The following is a 5,000-nucleotide window of genomic DNA, read 5'->3' on the forward strand; positions in this document are numbered from 1 at the left end:
CACTTTTTCATTTAATCTCCAAAACACACATTCATTTTCCTCTTTATTTATCCAACTATTTACTCATGCATTTATTTCATTTATCCATCCACACACACGCATTTAATTCCTCCTGTCATTCATTTATTTACCTCTTCATTTACGTGGTTATTCATTCCTCTATCCTCACAAACACACATTCAAGTCCTCCCTTTTATTTTTTTATCTTCATTTATGCTTCCGTTTCCTTCAATCTCTACTTCCCGTTCTCCTTTATTCTCCCAAACAAATTCAATCTTTTTATTTATTTATTTGCTTGTCTTTCTATTTTCAGCATTTATTTCGTTTATCCTTCCAACCACACATTCGGTTCCCTTCTTTATCCCTTTATTATTCATTCTTATTTTTACCCTTTCAGATTCTCATATATTTTCCTCATATATTTATTTATTTTACCATTTCCTTCCTTCCTTCATTCCTACAAACCCACATTCAGTTCTTTCTCTTTCCTTTTTTTATGTCTATCTATTCATGCATTTTTTTCATTCATTCTTACAAACACATTCAGTTCCTTTTTTTTTATATATACTTATGTACTTAGGCATTATTTCCTTCATTCTCTCAGACACAAACTCACTTCTTCATTTGCTTATTTATCTGTTTATCTATTCCTTAAGTTCCCTCAACCACACTTTTTTTTCTCTTTTATTCATCCATTTTTTACTGCCCCCTTCTTTTTATTCATTTATTTGTGTGTTCATTTCATTCCGTTGTATCACATTATTTTCTTTCCACACTATATTTAATTCCCTTTTTTATCCTTCATTATTATTCATTCTTGCATTTACTCTTCCAGACACTCGTTTACTTCCCTCTTCCCTTCAGTCATGTTATTCATCTTGCCATTTATTTCGTTCATTCTTACAAACGCATCCAATTATTTTTTTATTTACATCTTTTTTATTTCTTCTTTAAGCATTCATTATTATTCATTCTTGCATCCAGACAGTCATTCACTTCCCTCTTCCCTTCAGTCATGTCATTTATCTGCGCATTTACTTCATTCACTTTTACAAACGCATCAATTCATTCTTTTTTTTATTTTTTCGTCTACTTGTTTATGCTTTATTTTCTTCATTCTCTCAGACACAAAATCAGTTCTTCATTTGTTTATTTATCTCTGTATCTATTCCTTAAGATCCCACAACCACATCTGTCCTTCCCTCTTTCTTTCATTTATTCATTTATTTATTTTGATTTATATTTCCTTCAACATGCGGACACATTCACTTCCTTCTTTTTTCTCATTTATCTGTGTACTTCTGCATTTTTTTCATTCATTCTCCCAAGCACACCTTCAACTCCTCATTTACTTACTCATCTTTCTGTATATTTTTTTTGTTTAAGTTATCCTTCCAAACACATATTTACTTCCATCCTTCATTCATTCATTTGTTTATTTATTTTATCATTTCCTTCAACTTACGGAAAAGAGACGAAGAAACAGAGAAAACAACTTCTTCCCGTAGGTGCTGGAGGGAGGAGGAGAGACGCCCCGGGGGAGATATCCAGAGAGGGGGAGGGGGAGGCTCGTGAAGGAGGGGGGAGGAGAGCCCCCGAACGCCCCCCTGGAGAGAACAAGGGGGGGTCACTAAGGAAGGGGAGAGAAAGGGGTGTGACGGCCCGGTGCGCAGCGACACTACCTCTACCCTCTGTCACGGCTCACGCCAAACTGAAACGCCCAAGCTCACACCCCGCCCTTTAAACCCCGCCCCCCCCCCTTTCCACCCCCCCTTCCCCCTTCCATTACCTCACTCACGCCCTCACCTTCACGCCCTCACTTTCCCTTTCACTTTCTCTCACTCTCGCTTTGTTCTTTCTCTCATATCTTCATTTTTTTCATCTTCTCTCTCTCTCTCTCTCTCTCTCTCTCTCTCTCTCTCTCTCTCTCTCTCTCTCTCTCACACACACACAAACACACATTAAATCATCCTACTTTTTTTTTTCAGTGTATCTAATGTTTTTTTCCCTCGCTTTTTTTTCTTATTTTCTTTAGTCTCCCACGCCCTCCATTTTAGTGTGTGTGTGTGTGTGTGTGTGTGTGTGTGTGTGTGTGTTTCCTGTTCACTCCCTTCCCTCCTCCCCTTGTTTTGTTTTTTTGTCTATAATTGCAGCTGTTTTTGTGTTTACCTCCAGAGTTTATTATGTACATTCTTTCTTTTTTCTGTATTTTCTTTATTTTTGTTACTTTTTCTTTCTTTTTTTTTCTATTATGCACGTTTGTTTACTTTTATATGTATGTTTTTATTTTCTTCATTTTTCTTCTTCTTTCTTAATCATGCACACTTTTTTCACCCTGTTTCTGTATTATCTTTCTTTCTTTTCTTTCTTTTTCTTCATTTTTATCATACACTTTCCTTACTTTTTACTGTTTGTTGTTTTTCTTGTTTGTTTGTTTTTCTTCCATTATTATGCTCCTGTGTACTTTCTTTTCTGTATGTTTTATTTTCTTCTTCATTTTTCTTCTTCGTTATACACTTTCTTTACATTGTTTCTATTTTCTAGGTTTATCTTCTTTCTTTACTTCATTCTTTATTATAGTTTCTTTATATTTTATTGCTGTATGTTCTATTTTTCTTTTCTTTTTTCTTTTCTTCATTATACGTCGTTGTTTACTTTTTCTGTATGTTTTCTTTTCATTTTTCTTCCGTTTTTCTTTTCCGTCTTTATTTTATACTTAACATAATTTTCTGTATCTTCTTTATTTTTATCCCTTTTTCTTAATAATTTTCATACTCTCCGTGGATAATGCTCTATATAGTTTAACAATTTTCATACTCTCCGTGGATAATGCTCTATATAGTTTAACAATTTTCATACTTTCCGTGGATAATGCTCTGTATAGTTTAACAATTTTCATACTTTCCCTGGGTAATGCTCTATATAGTTTAACAATTTTCATACTTTCCCTGGGTAATGCTCTATATAGTTTAACAATTTTCATACTTTCCCTGGGTAATGCTCTATATAGTTTAACAATTTTCATACTTTCCGTGGATAATGCTCTATATAGTTTAACAATTTTCATACTCTCCGTGGATAATGCTCTATATAGTTTAACAATTTTCATACTTTCCGTGGATAATGCTCTATATAGTTTAACAATTTTCATACTTTCCCTGGGTAATGCTCTATATAGTTTAACAATTTTCATACTTTCCGTGGATAATGCTCTATATAGTTTAACAATTTTCATACTTTCCCTGGGTAATGCTCTATATAGTTTAACAATTTTCATACTTTCCGTGGATAATGCTCTATATAGTTTAACAATTTTCATACTCTCCGTGGATAATGCTCTATATAGTTTAACAATTTTCATACTTTCCGTGGATAATGCTCTATATAGTTTGGGGCAATAGACAGCGTTATTCCGGTAGGGGGCAGCGTCAGGTTCCATAGCGTCAGCAGTCTGTCTCTCGTTGCCTCCCGGGTCACTCCACGTCCCTGCTTGTATCACCTCCGCACGTACGCATTCGTATTCAGTTTGCCTCCCCAAGAATATAGGGCGGTATTCTCAGACGCTTCCGCCTCTCACATCAGCTATTTCCAAAGGTCGAAAAGGAGATCGTTCAAGTTCTAATGGGTATAGTTGTAGGTTCATGGCACAGAAGAAGGGTCAGACTACCACCAGGGTCATTAAACTACACCTGGAAATGCCCACAACTCCTACGAAAGCCTTGTCAAATATCTGTGTTTGGGCGGCGAGATGTTTAATAGTACGGTCCTAGACGCTTCCAAATCTCACATCAGCTATTTCCAGGCTTAAAAGGAGATCAGTCTGATTTTCATGAGAGATTTTGTGTGTTTATAGTCCAGAGGAAGAGCCAAACTACCACCAGGGTCATTGAACTACACCTGGAAATGCCCACAACTCCTACGAAAGCCTTGTCAGATATGTGTGTTTGGGCGGCGAGATGTTCAAGGGTCATATTCTTAAACATTTCGGCGCCCAAACACACACATCTGACAAGGCTTTCGTAGGAGTTTTGGGCATTTCCAGAGGTAGTTTCATGAGCCTTCTAACAGTTTGACCCTTCTTCTGTATCTTCAGAATCTATCAGTACATCTTCCATATTGTTCTTCACACCCTGACGTCTTCACTCCATGTAACAGCACAGATCCAGTACCAGACCAGAGCGATATACTTTGCCTCTCTACTGGGACGGCTCTGTAGGACATTCTTCAACATTTCGTCGTCCAAGTACACACATCTGACAAGGCTTTCGTAGGAGTTTTGGGCATTTCCAAGGGTAGTCTCATGACCCTTCTAATAGGCTGACCCTTTTTCTGTACAGTGAACCTCGTAAAACACTCATTTGCACCCGAATGATCTCCTTTTCGCTCTTTTCTTTTCTTTGAGTTTTCTTATTTCCTTTTCCTGTATTTTTCTCTTTTTCTGTTTTTACATTTTTTATACCTTCCTTTCCCTTCAATTTTCTCACTTCCCTTTTCTTACAATTTTCTTTCTTTCCTTTTCTTACAAATTTTAAATAATTCCTTTTCATTCTATATCCCAGTTTATCAATTCATATCGTTCTTTTATTGTATTTTTCTTTAACAAACTCTTAGCCTGTCTTACAACTTTCATACTTGTCCTTTTTCGTAACAGTCCAACTTTTCTTTGACTTACTGATTTCCTTTTCTTACAATTTTCTTACCTCCCTTTTTCTTATAATGTTCTTCCTTTCTTTTTCTCTTAGTTTTCTTACCCCCTTTTTCTTACAATTTTCTTATCCCCTTTTTCTTACAATTTTCTTATCCCCTTTTTCTTACAATTTTCTTATCCCCTTTTTCTTACAATTTTCTTATCCCCTTTTTCTTACAATTTTCTTATCCCCTTTTTCTTACAATTTTCTTATCCCCTTTTTCTTACAATTTTCTTATCCCCTTTTTCTTACAATTTTCTTATCCCCTTTTTCTTACAATTTTCTTATCCCCTTTTTCTTACAATTTTCTTA

At 35.5% G+C, this 5,000-nt stretch overlaps 1 protein-coding gene across 1 annotated transcript in view; it reads right to left on the reverse strand.

Moving 5' to 3' along the window:
* LOC126992890 (uncharacterized) overlaps nt 1-1,855 on the reverse strand; it is a 67,052-nt gene extending 65,197 nt beyond the window's left edge. Inside the window, exon 1 of the mRNA XM_050851721.1 lies at nt 1,466-1,855. The gene's annotated coding sequence lies outside the window, so the exon portion shown is untranslated. The remainder of the gene's footprint in view (nt 1-1,465) is intronic.
* Nucleotides 1,856-5,000: the final 3,145 nt, after the last annotated feature.

This window comes from Eriocheir sinensis, unplaced genomic scaffold (assembly GCF_024679095.1).
Source record: "Eriocheir sinensis breed Jianghai 21 unplaced genomic scaffold, ASM2467909v1 Scaffold514, whole genome shotgun sequence".
Taxonomy (NCBI): Eukaryota; Metazoa; Arthropoda; class Malacostraca; order Decapoda; family Varunidae; genus Eriocheir; species Eriocheir sinensis.